We start from the raw sequence: 14,222 nt of genomic DNA on the forward strand, positions 1-14,222 counted from the left end.
TGCTATGGTAAAGGAAGATTAGTGAGCTCATAAACTATCTATCTTAAAATAATACTAAAATCTTCAGAATGAAAGTAACTTCCAAAAGGAAAACAAAATTACATATACAATGTTGGAAACTGTCATGACCTAGAAAAAAGCATGTTGAAATATTATATCAAAATAACTTTAACATGTATAAAGATTCCATATTGGGGATCCCTGGGTGGCTCAGTGGTTTAGCGCCTGCCTTCGGCCGAGGGTGTGATCCTAGAGACTTGGGATCGAGTCCCACTTCGGGCTCCCTGCATGGAGTCTGCTTCTCCCTCTGCCTGTGTCTCTGCCTCTCTCTCTCTCTCTCACTCTCTCTCTCTCTGTGTCTCTCATGAATAAATAAATAAATAAATAAATCTTAAAAAATGATTCCATATCACATGGAGTGTTTGCTTTTGCTTGAATTGCTGTAAAATAATCTGTTATTATTGATGTGGAAACATTCTTTGAAAGCTCTAGTGTGTACAGATTAGCTTATCAAAAGTAGTAATGGAACTGAGGCAATGCAAACTACAGGGCCTGGGTTACTTGGGCAATCACTTTTAAAGATTGCCTTGGCTGGGGTTTCTAGCCTATTCTAATTAATTATTCAGTGACATTCACATCATTTTCCCTGGCTTGAGATCAGTAAAAACACAACATCTGCCAAGCAAACCACTCAAGAAGATGAAGAACACTACATTTTCTTAAAGACTCCTAACATTATGTTGGAGCAATTTCATTAGATCTTAGACTTTCATTTTTAAGAAACTACAAATTCAAGTTTTCCCAACTACTACTTATTTGTTGCTTCACAGAAAGGGGAAAGTAGTGCAATGCATTACAACAGGGGAGCCTAAGAAGGATAAATGGATTGAGTACTACTGCCAGTTAATTACTTTGAGAAAATGGCCTTCACCTATAGCAGGAATAAACATGGTTGGCACAAAGATACTTCTGACTAATGCAATCTGAAGACTTGAGGCCAAGACTACTACAGGATAAACCTTTATTTATTCATTTGGTTATTTATTTATTTATTTGGGATTTATTTTTTATTTACTTATTTTAGAGATAGTGCAGAGGGAGAGGGAAAGAATCTCAAGCAGTCTCCCCACTGAGCACAGAGCCCAAGCTGGGTTCAATCTCGGGATATTGAGATCATGATCTGAGCCAAAATCAAGATTGGGGCACTTAACCGATTGAACCACCCAGGTGTCCTCACGGTAAACTTTTATATTTGATAAATAAAATCCCTCAATTTCAGATAAAGTGTAATTCATGGTTATTTCCTCAAAATCTCTCAAGTTGCCTTTCCATGAGTCAAATTTGGATTTCAAATTGGAGTGATAAGAAAAAAAAGTCTCTGCATATTATTTGAATCAGTTATAAAGCTAGCGACTGCTTTTATACTGTTTTAGTTTGAAGAGAATAGAAACTTCTTGTCAGGATATCTTGACTTAACTATACAATTGAGGCCTGTCAAGAATCCCCATAAGCCCCGGAGAAATTTTGGGTAACTTTGTCCTGCCTCCACAGACACACACACACATACTCACTCCATTCCTTTTTTTTTTTTTTTTTTTTTTTGAGATTTTTCATTTACTTATTTGAGAGTGAAAGAAAGCACAAGCAGAGGGAGGGACAGAGGAAGAGGGAGAAGCAGAATCCCTGCTGAGCAGGGAGCCCAACTCTGGGCTCCATCTTAGGACCCTAGGATCATGACCTGAGCTAAAAGCAGACACTTAACCACCTGAGCCACCCAGGCACCCCACACATGGCATTCTTAAAGCAACACAGCTCAGAAGTATTCTCAAATATATCAGTTATATTTATAGGACTATAATTTATTTTCTTGCAAGTTCTAAAGAATCCAAAGATCAACTTGAGCTTCAGATAAGACTTTGGCATAGGAGTAAGATTAGTAATCATAATAATGATGGTGATAGTAGTAATAATAACAATATTTACTTTTACTGAATCCTTTCCATATGTCAAAGACTTCTGAACTACTCTATATGTATGTCAAGTATTTTTCTGAATGCACCACTTGTAATTAATTTATTTTTCATAACTAGCCTTTCAAGAGATACAATATTCTATTTTTATTCCTGTTTTTAAGAAAAGGTAGCTGAGGCATAGTGTTTAAAGGCCTTGCTGAGGACTGTACAACTAGAAAGTAGAAGACTTTAAATATCATCCCACACCCAAAATCACTTATCTTAACTCACAATTTTTTTTCCAAATGTTTCCAAATATGGATGCTTGTTAGAATCAAATTAGTTATTTACTTAATCAGTCTAGCATAGTAGTTAAAAGGATGGGCTTTGAGTCAGACATACTTTCCCACTTAGTATGTTGAGTGACATTCAACAAGTTAACTTCTCTGTGCCCTGGTTTAATAATTTAATTTTCCATAAATTGGAATAAAATGTATTATTATGTAAGAGATTAATTAAAGAATATATATGTGTATATGGGTATGTGTTTGTATGTTTGTATGTGTTTGTGTAACAGCACACTGCTAAGCATTTATTATTTTCAACATATGGTATGCATTTTATTTATTATGTCCTTTCTGCCAATTTCCAGAAGAATGTAAGTTACATTAGTCAAAAATATTAATTATATCAGCTTTATCTGCTGAGGCAAAGTTAGAAAGAATATAATCCAAGAAAACTAGGTTCTTGGGTAGGGAACAGAGGCTGAAGAAATAGAATGTATCATGACTGCCAAAGGAAAGACAAAGACCTAGCAGGAGCACTTCACACACATGGACTTTCTCACATTCAGGCTGAGAAAGCATGCAACCACTGTACAATAATGCCAGTCAGGAAAGACCTTTCTTATTTCCCTTACTGTTTATCTCTACCAATGCTTTGACACTGGCAGCGTTTAAGAAATCTGAGTAGTGCAAATGTTAGGCTATAGAAAGGTTTGAGAAGATTTTTCTACAAAATGAAATGGAAGTCCTAAATAATAATTTGGATTGGATGCTTTCAATTGCAGAATTGAGGCTTTGATTTTGACTTGAACCACAGAACTTTATGCCTCTGAAAAGCTGAGAGATCAAGAAACCTGTCTTTTTTTAACATCCTATGGTAAAAGGACCACCTACACTGAACAGGTTTACGGGCAATGAAGAAGACAAACATGGAATTGCTTTTATGAATATTTCATGTGATTCTTTCTTGTTCCAAATATTATTTTTCGGCCACTTAAAGTCTCAAAATGAAAATGTAGGATCTTGATCTGAAAAAGAGTAACATTTCAGTCAATGAAAAGGTAAGATTTAGAAGATGTAGAAAACTCAGACTATCCAAAACACCCTCCAAAATCCCATTATCTAATCTTTGCCACAGGAAGCAGTCCTCTATCTCTTAGCAGAGGACATTAGCAAGTCCTCATTGTTACTTGCCTAGGTATTAACATCCATATTCAACATGGCCTATGGGGGATGGGGGAAGAGACAGTGAAGTGTAGAGTAAAAATAGTGAAAAGAACCATTCAGTAAAAATATTTTAGGAAGTTTGTTAAAAACATCAATAATTTGTTAAATAATCATGGAAATGAATTGTGACAATGCTAGGCCAAGGAATGTATAATATATCTTTAGATCAGACTGATTATTTTACATGTATTAATTTAGTTAGAGATGTATCCAATGTGCTAGTTGGGCAGATGGCTGAAGTTTTTAGTTTTCTAGGTGACTAATGCAATTGGATGCAATTATGTTAAACATCTTAAATGACATATATAGACAACAGTTAGAGTATTTGTAGAATAGGAATGCTGAGTGGTACTCATACCATGTGACCCATACATCCATCCTCACACTCAAAGAGCCTTGCTTCACCAACGTCTTGAAGAAGATAACAGATGATGACAATACACAAATATTTAAAGAGTGCTTTATTGGCTTTAGGCCAGATTCCTGGTAGGATGAAATGCAATTTTATTGGCTCCAGATTTCCATGGGATCAAAAGGTTGCAGAATGCAGTTAACCACCAGAAACAAAGTGGACATCATTAACACAACAGGCAGCAAAGAAAGTATGGCAATCACCTGTCAAAGGATGCCTTGACTTGCAAGGATCTCTAGTTATGCCTAATTAATCATAAAATACCTTAAGTCTGACTTAATTTGCATAATCAAATGCAGAACAAAATGAAACAAAACTTTAGTCCTGCCTTAAGACAACATGAGAGAGTGTCACATTTTATCATCCTATTTCCATCCTTGAGTTAGTTCCCAAGCCCAGAGCAGTATGGGATACCACTGAAGTCTCTCCCATAATTCCAGGAGTAGTCTCTGTCTCATCCTAGGCTTCCCAAAGTGACTTACACTAATTAATCTGAGTCATTAGGCGCTAAGAAAGTGAAATTCAAATATTTCAGGTACACTTGTAGAAGATATTGATTAAAATTTATTTTTTAAAGATTTTGTTTATCCATGAGAGACACAGAGAGAGAGAGAGAGAGAGAGAGAGAGAGAGAGGCAGAGACACAGGCAGAGGGAGAAGCAGGCTCCATGCAGGGAGCCTGATGTGGGACTCGATTCCGGGACTCCAGGATCATGCCCGGACCGAAGGCAGGTGCTAAACCACTGAGCCCCCCAAGGATCCCTGATTAAAATTTATTTTTGAAGGCACAAATGTCACTGTACTCTGGAGTAGGATCTTTAGTGCTCAGATTTCAAAGGAAGTTTCAATTAAAGTTTAGTTTCATATAGAAGTATATATAAGTTTTTATGCACATATGTATATATGCATAAATGCACAACTACTTATACAATAGCAGAATTTTAACATCAATGCTTTGTTAGCTTAGGAAGTTTCAAGTAGAATCCTTTGAACCTCCTGGTTCCTGCTAAAATAGTGAATATAACATCCCCAGGGGAATGGCAGAGGTTAGAACTACCACGAATAAATCAAAAGAAGCAGAAGTGGTAATTGTCAGCACATCACCATTGTTTCTTCAGTTTGGTCAGCACAGAATGTTTATGGACTTGGAGAAGGATAATAGATTAACATGACCTTAATGAGGCAATGACTCCAAATGTACCTGCTGTTGCAAATGTGTTTTCTTAACTAGAGAAAAGCAGTGTAGTTCTTGGCATTCGGCATTTATCTATTGATTTTTTTTTAAATAATTTTTTTTATTTTTATTTACTTATGATAGTCACAGAGGAGAGAGAGAGAGAGAGAGAGGCAGAGACATAGACAGAGGGAGAAGCAGGCTCCACGCACCGGGAGCCCAACGTGGGATTCGATCCCGGGTCTCCAGGATCGCGCCCTGGGCCAAAGGCAGGCGCTAAACCGCTGCGCCACCCAGGGATCCCTATCTATTGATTTTGTGAATGCATTTTTCTCCATTTCAACAAATGGAGAAAACCAGAAATAGTTTCCATTCACACTGGGACAAGTTTGTCTAGACACTTTCTCTTTTCCAGCTCTCCCTAGGCTTTTTTTCACTGCTTGTCTTCACCTCCTGCCTAAACAAAATGCTGTACTCTTCCTCTAGGAAAAGAAAAAGAGCCAACTACTCTACAAAAGAAAGGTGACATAGTTTATGGGATATTCTTAAAGAGAGGGGTAAAAACAGAACTGTGGATAAGGGTATGCTTCTGGCTCATTCTAAAAGCTCTGTTGACCTTGGAATTGTGGTGTTCAGCTCAGCAAATATGGCTGATCCCTAAATGCCCAAGATGCAGGGGATATCAACATGGATAAAGCAATGCCAGACCTTTACCTGGATAAGGAGCTTCAATTCTGATGAAGGACACAAAGATGTAACTCGATTCATTTCTTGATCCCTCAAGTACTAAGTGTCTACTCTGTGCCAGGAACTATGCTATCTATTAGATAGATAAAGGTTTGAAAAAGGAGGCATGGTGATGCACTACTGAGACTTATTTTCTAAGTAGATAGATTTCAATAAACAACCCAAACAAAAATTGGAAATGTTTCTATGATAAGTTGTTAGGAAAAAGAGAAATGTATTAGTGAGAGCCTATGAAAAGAAGTTTAACCTAATCTTAGAGATGAAGGAGAGCTTCCATATGGTGATGATAACAAATGGCAGGTTCCTAGTTAGAGTGAATATCATTTACCATGTCTCTGTTCTAGGTAGTGATGATTCATTAAAAACCCAAGTACATTCAGCATGATGGGAGATGGGAGAAAGAGGCAGACTTTGTCTGAGGTGAAGCTTAGGAAGTGGGGCTCAGATGATGCATGGCCTTGCCAGCCATATTAAGAATTGTGTTCTTTATCCTAAAAATGTTAAACTGTTGAATACTTTTCAGCAGATGGGTAACATGATTGTGTATGAACTTTCTGACTATACTATATATGTAAGGAGGTAAGATTGGATACAGGTAAACCAGTTAGGAGGCTATTCCAATAATCAAAATGATAATGAGAATTCTGTCTACAGAAATGGTAAATAGGAATAGAAAAAAAATAAGTGGATTTAAGGAGTATATCAGAGTTAAAATCGACAAGACAATTATATGTGAAGAAGAGAGTTATATTAAAGGTAATTTATTTTTTTTAGAGAGATTTTATTTATTTATTCATGAGAGACAAAGAGAGAGAGAGGCAGAAACACAGGAAGAGGGAGAAACTCGATCCCAGGACTCCGGAATCACGTGTGAGCTGAAGGCAGATGCTTAACCACTGAGCCACCCAGGAGCCCCTTAAAGGTGATTTTTTATGGTCTGGTTTATATACCAGCCTGGTTGGTAGTTCTATTCTCTAAGGAAATACCTGCAAAGGACCATATTTTTGGGAAAAGACGAAATATTTTATTTTATTTTTAAGAGTCTATGTCACATGCAAATGAAGAAGGTATATCAAAGGTTTATATTATGGAAGTTCCTCAAAAAATTAAACAGGGAATTACTGTGTGATCCAGCAATTTTACTTCTGAGTGTAACCCAGAAGAACTGAAAGCAGAAACCTTGAACAAATATTTATACACCAATGTTCATAGTAACATTTTTCACAATAGCCAAAAAGTGGAAACAATATAAATGTCCATTGATAGATGAACTGATAAACAAAATGTGTTATATATACATATATAATATTATTAGAATATTATTCAGCCTCAAAAATGAATAAAATTCTTACATGCCACAAAATGGATGGACACTGAAAACACTAGGCTAAGTGAAATAAGACAGGTACAAAAAGACAAATACTGTGTGATTCCACTTATATGAAGTACACAGAATGGGAAAATTCAGAGACAGAAAATAGATTGGTGGTTTCCAGGGGCAAGAAGAAGAAAGTAGTGGGGAGTTATTGTTTAATAGGTCTGGAGTTTCTGTTTGGGAAGATGTAAATAAATTCTGGAGATGGATGGTGATGATGGCTGCACAATAATGTGAATGCACTTAATGCTACTGAACCATACGTTTTAAAATAGTTAAAACAGTAAATTTTATGTCATGTATATTTTGCCACAACCAAAAGATGCATATGAATCTAGAGCTCCAAGTCCTAGGCTAGTGATGTAAATGAAGGAGTCATTGAGGCATCTATGACAATTGAAGCCATGTAAAGTTTCCTGGTTTGAATGTAGGATGGAAAGAAAAGACAGTATATAATTAAATCTGATGAAACCATCCATTAATTCTACACAGAGAAGGATGGTCTTCAAAAGAGACAGAAACAGGATGACTAGAAATTTGAGAGGAAGGCAAAAAGAGAATATCAGAGGAGTTAAGGGAGAAAATGTTTCTAGAAGCCAGTGATCAATACTGTTTTATCAGTATGTAAGTCTCTCATTGTGGAAGGATTCCATTTCTCATGAATCTTAAAGGTTCCTTCTGGGGCTGTACTGCTATATAGTAGTTCATTTTTACTATAAGGCAGAGGTCTCTATAATTCCGATTTGAGCTTTACTCTTGACTTAATATGTCAAAGGAATTCCCTATCAGGCCACAGATGTGGTTTGAAAAACAAATAAAAAGAAGTAATTTGGTGGAATTAGGGGACTCTGAATATATGAATTATATCCTTATGAAAATTATGTCTTTAGAACCTGCTCAGCCACAGTGCCATAAATAAATATTTTCATTTGGTATTCAAGTGCTTCTGAGTATACAAGACTTTATGGCTCGGTGCAACGATTGTATTTGGTTAATCATAGTGGCTGGGGTCAGATATTCCCATGGTTTCCTGGACCAGGAATTCAGCTTCTGTGAACTGATCCACGTGAGCTGTGAGCTGAGAACTGAGAGGTTCTTCTCGAGAAGGGAATAGTTCCATAGTAAAACACGCATAATTCTGCTCCAAAAGTCTTAGATCTTCCTCCATGATTCTTCTTTCAATAGATTACAATAGGCTTGATTGCACATCCCCATCTGCCTCTGACTGTTAAAGCACCACAGCATGTACTGTTTTATAGTGGCCAGTTGACAAAATTACTTGTCCTGTACTTTGGACCAGCTAGAAAGTCCTTCCTCCTTGCTCCAGGACTCCAGGGCTCCACTAAAAATGAGAAGTTTTTGCTTTATCCAGTAAGAGGATCTAATTAGAACAACATAATGTGGTATACTTCTTAAATATCTCTAGAGATTGCTTAAGTATATTTAGTAGCAAGAAAATTAAGATGTATAAACATACCTTTTATTTGGCACCAGATCACTGAGACTCCCTCAAAATTTCCTAGGTAGTAAAAACCTATCCCTCTCAGTCTCTGGTGCCATACTCAGGCATTTAGGACATTGTTTTCTTCCTTTTTCCTAGATCCTATTGCAAGAAGCCATCACTGTAGAGGTTTATCCTGACCTACAGGAAGATGAGTTATTTGAAGTCCCCATGGACTGAACAGTGGCACAGAACTTTAAGAGTGGACATATCTCTATGGCAAGATTATGAAAGTTTATTCCTGCTCTGCAGATCCCAAGATAATAAAACTGATCTACAACGAATGTGGTTGAGTTAGGAAAAATAAACTTCATAAAGTACCAATACCATTGTTGGCAGTCTTGCAGGGTCTTAATAGTAGTGGTAAACTAAGTATAAGGAAGAAAGTTTATGAGAAAAACCCATAATGACACTCTGTAAATCATGTCTTCTCTTTTGCACAGAGGTAAACAATAATGAAAAAAATCTCTTAAATACTGGAAATTGTATTCAATTTTTGTGACTCTTGGTCTTTCTTTTCAATATTTTTTTTCTACTCTTCACAGGCTGTCTACTGTCTACTCCCTTCTCTGTTTTTCTGTCCATCTAATCCCTAGTGTTGAGTTCCTCTCTGAAACAGAGAAGTATCAAAATTCAAGCATTTAGAGTAGTTGAACAATTGGCTAATTGACCTCCCTGCATTATCTCAGCCAAGAATGTGTACTTTAATGCTTTCAATTATAAAGTTCCATAATAGAGGAATTTCAGACATTGCCAAGCAAGTGGAAATACATTTTTAGTTAATACATTTAAAAACTCTTTAGCTATGTAAATAAACTGATTTAGTCAGTTTCAGGTGACTGAATAGCTGGAATCAGAATGTGAAATCTGAATTCTCATTGTCTACCTAGAAACACACCCTGTGGAGGTGAGGTCAGTAAAGTATGGCTGGAGGAGAAGCAACAGCTTCTCTGAGCCAAGTTTATTACGCAAAGATGGGGCCCTGTCTTCAAAATCTATAAATTAACTAGTAATCTTGTACTCAATAGCACTAGCTTTTGTATTTACCAATGAATAAGCGAATCCTTTGTGTAAGTTTAAATGAGAATGACAGAGCTGTCACGGCAAAGGCAGAAACACACACACACACACACACACACACACTCTACACATGTCAGTTAGCAGAAGAAGTAGCTAGCAATGAAGAGCAGAAGGAGGATAGAGTGGTGGCAAAAGTAGAGACAAAAAGTAGGAGTAGAGACAGAATTGTTCTGGCATAATGTTGTATCACTAGATTGTGAAACACTACTTCTCCTCAATGGAGTGACAAGGCAACCTAATCATTAGAGCTGCACCATCCTGAATTACATGGACTGTTCTTTGGAAGGTCCAGTTTAATAATTAAATCCTGTTAACTAAAGCAAACTGAAAAAAAAAATACAGTACATTGATTTCAGTCAGATCAATCCTTTATCATATGGCCTTTCACCATGTAAACAATCTCAGTCATTGGCAATTCACTACACTAAAAGAAGCTATATATTTACCATATGTCATTGAGTTAAAATCCTATAATCATAGCTGAAATGGTTTACCAATTCCCGATCCACATTTTAAGCCTTTACTCTGAATCTTTCTTGAATTTAGTTTTCTTATTTTGTAAGATAAGTGGCTTATCTTATAAAATAAGAAATGATTGCTCGGACTCTAGATATTTTTTAATCTGAAATGCCCAGAGTCTATGATAATATTACAAAAATTAATTTTACTAAATAACTAACATAGAAATCCAAATAATTGTTTCCAGTTATAGAATACCACAACAAAACCACATCGTTTTTGTTTTGTTTTGTTTTAACTTTAAAATGAGACTTGCCAGACCTTAATAATATTTTAATAAGGTCAAATTGCTTCTATGTATAGTAAAAAAATTCTAAGAATTGTCTCTGAATATAGGAATTTCCTACAAAAATAGGGACGGGAAAGGCCAGTATTGAGAAAAATACACAAGAAAGCAAAATACAATAATTTATTTAAAGAGTGTCCAATAAAAATGGATTATTGCCTTTTACTTTAGAATGACTTATTTTATCTGAGAGATCTGCTTAAAATTTTTTCTGTCTTTATTTAATGAGTAAACACCTTGTATTTATCACTAATTTCATTTGTATAATAGAATTTTATTGTTTGTAGTTGTGGATAATAGAGAGTAAATTTCCATGTGACTGAAGATTATGGGTCATTGTGATTCAGGTCAATGGAAGTTCACTATGTTGGCAAAATGAGTATTTTTATATGTTGTTGAAGCTGCCAGGAGTCTTCCCAGAGTCCTTTATTTAAAGGAAGAAGACTATATTTCTCAAGAAAAAAATCCTGTAAAGTTTTATGTACTTTATATTGACTCTTTGTCTTCCTGACATATTTAATAGTTCCTGTTAAAGCCACAAGATATTGGTTGAGAGGCTCTGAGTTGAGCCACTGCTCCATTTGAATAACCTTTAAAGCTTTAGTCTTCACAAACCGGCAGTTATTACAATAAGACCCATCTCACATGTAAGTAACATCTAACAGTTTGTTGTTTGTTCTAAGATCATTATAATCACATATGAGACTTCTTTGACACTAAAGTCTTAAAAAGGACTAATTACTAGCCAAAGATTGAGTCTTTCTATATTTTGTCATCCCAGTTTTAAGCATGCCTGAGATTTTGATTTTATACTGGAAAACCTTTCTTTTTGGACCACACATCAAATGTAAAGGCAATTGGCTTTATCTGTGTTAATTTGCCAGTAGTGTCTGTTGAGAACATCAAATGGCCTTTCCACTGGCAGTCCCTGCTCTCCACCAAGGTGCTCCAGATTATTCATTCAACAGGCATGAAGTGGTGTGTGGCAACTGTGAGAGTCAAACTTTCCAACCAACAAGTTTTGGGAATTGAATAGCATTTGTTCACCATGAATTCAGTTTTAGTTTCACCTTCCTAATTAGGTTTCTATAAACTTCTTAAACTTGTATTTATTATTTCAGGTTTAGTGACATATGCAATAGCAACAAAGCCTTCCAATAATCACTTTATAGATACCCTGTGGCTATTAATGTTCATGCTCTAACCAGCCCCCTTCAAATCCCTATTTTTTTTTTTTTGCACACTTCATTTTCCTTTTCCTTCCAAGCATGAGTACTAGTATGCAACTCTTTTGTCTTCAAGCTACTGGAGCTGCTTTTGCCCACAGATTTTGAAGCATGTGGGAGTTAATGTGCCCAAACCCCAGGATGTCCCTTAACAGGATGGCAAGTGATGCAGAGCATTTTTTCATGTGCTTGTTGGCCATGTGTAGGTCTTCTTCGCTGGTGAAATTTCTGTTCATGTCTTTGCCCATTTTATGACTGGACTGTTTTTTTCTTGGGTGTCGAGTTTAATAAGTTCTTTATAGATTGGATACTAGCCCTTTATCTGATACATCATTTGCAAATATCTTCTCCCATTCTGTAGGTTGTCTTTTAGTTTTGTTGATTGTTTCCTTTGCTGTGCAGAAGCTTTTTATCTTGATGAAGTTCCCATAGTTAATTTTTGCTTTTGTTTCCCTTGCCTTCATAGATGTATCTTGCAAGAAGTTGCTGTGGCCAAGTTCAAGAAGGTTGTTGCCTGTGTTCTCTAGGATTTTGATGAATTCTTGTCTCACATTTAGATCTTTCAACCATTTTGAGTTTGTCTTTGTGTATAGTGTAAGAGAATGGTCTAGTTTCATTCTTCTGCATGTGGCTGTCCAATTATCCCAACAGCATTTGTTGAAGAGACTGTCCTTTTTCCAGTGGATATTCTTTCCTGCTTTGTCAAAGATTAGTTGACCATGGGCAGCCCTGGTGGTCCAGTGGTTTAGCGCAGCCTTCAGCCCAGGATGTGCTCCTGGAGATCCCGGATCGAGTCCCATGTCGGGCTCCCTGCATGGAGCCTGCTTCTCCCTCTGCCTGTGTCTCTGCCTCCCTCTCTCTGTGCCTTTCATGAATAAATAAATAAAATCTTTTAAAAAAAGATTAGTTGACCATAGAGTTGAGGGTCCATTTCTGGGTTCTCTCTTCTGTTCTATTGATCTATGTGTCTGTTTTTGTGCCAGTACCATACTGTCTTAATGATCATAGCTTTATAATACAGCTTGAAGTCAGGCATTGTGATACCCCCAGCTTTGGTTTTCTTTTTCAACATTCCTCTGGCTAGTTGAGGTTTTTTCTGGTTTCATAAAAATCATAAGATTATTTGTTCCAACTCTGTGAAGAAAGTCCATGGTATTTTGATAGGGATTGCATTGAATGTGTAAATTTCTCTGGGTATCATAGACATTTTCACCATATTTTTTCTTCCAATCCATGAGCACATAATGTTTTTTCCATCTCTTTATGTCTTCCTTGATTTCTTTCAGAAGCGTTCTGTAGTTTTTGGGAGTATAGATCCTTTACCTCTTTGGCTAGGTTTATTCCTAGATCTCTTATGGTTTTTGATGCAATTGTAAATGGGACTGATTCCTTAATTTTTTTTCTTCAGTCTCATTGTTCGTGTATAGAAATGCCACTGATTTCTGGGCATTGATTTTGTATCCTGCCACATTACTGAATTGATGTATAAGTTCTAGCAATTTTGGGGTAGAGTCTTTTGGGTTTTCTACGTACAGTTTCATGTCATCTGCAAAGAGGGACAGTTTGACTTCTTCTTTGTCAATTTGAATGCCTTTTATTTCTTTTTGCTGTCTGATTGCTGAGGCTAGGACTTCAAGTACTATGTTGAATAACAATAGTGAGAGTGGACATCCCTGTTGTGTTCCTGATCTTAGGGGAAAGGTTCTCAGTTTTTCCCATTGAGAATGTTATTTGCTGTGGGCTTTTCATAAATGGCTTTTATGATATCCGTAAATTATTATTATTTTTTTTTATCCGTAAATTATTTTGACACACATCCTCATTTCAGAGTCTATGTCTAATTTAAGACACACCTACAACAGAGAGCTCACTGTCATGCCAAATATCTCCTCCTGGTGGCAACACTAAGTATCAGAGTTCCTTGCTTTCACTGCCTGAACTTTTCAATGAATACCTGCTCTATAACGGTACTGAGATTAAAAAAAAAAAAAAAAAAAGCAGTGGCATTATCTCTACCTCAAATAGCTGACAATGCCTAGATCCAGAAGAGAAGAAATAACAACAAATGTGACCACAGGTAAGATCTGCATAGCTATCATTAGAAAACAAGGAAGAAGCAGCATGGGAAGAAGACCAGTTTTCTGAGCATCAGATTCATGGAATCTCATCATTTGAGACAGATCAGACACTTACATGCTCTTTCTCAGTGTCTCATCACCAGAAGAGGCTACAGCAGAATTTTCAATGTATTAAAACTCAATAAATAGTTGCAAATTTGAATTACAAAGACTGGCTTATGCCCACTTAAAATAGGCCCCAGAATAGCAAAAATGAATGAAGTACATGGCTGGACAATAAAAGGAAGGTTGAAACACTAGTCCAGAGACTGCTTGCTAGCAAGTAAAATCCCCTTAAGGTCAGAGCCATAAATATGCTACA

The sequence above is a fragment of the Vulpes lagopus genome, chromosome X (genome assembly GCF_018345385.1).
Source record: "Vulpes lagopus strain Blue_001 chromosome X, ASM1834538v1, whole genome shotgun sequence".
Taxonomy (NCBI): domain Eukaryota; kingdom Metazoa; phylum Chordata; class Mammalia; order Carnivora; family Canidae; genus Vulpes; species Vulpes lagopus.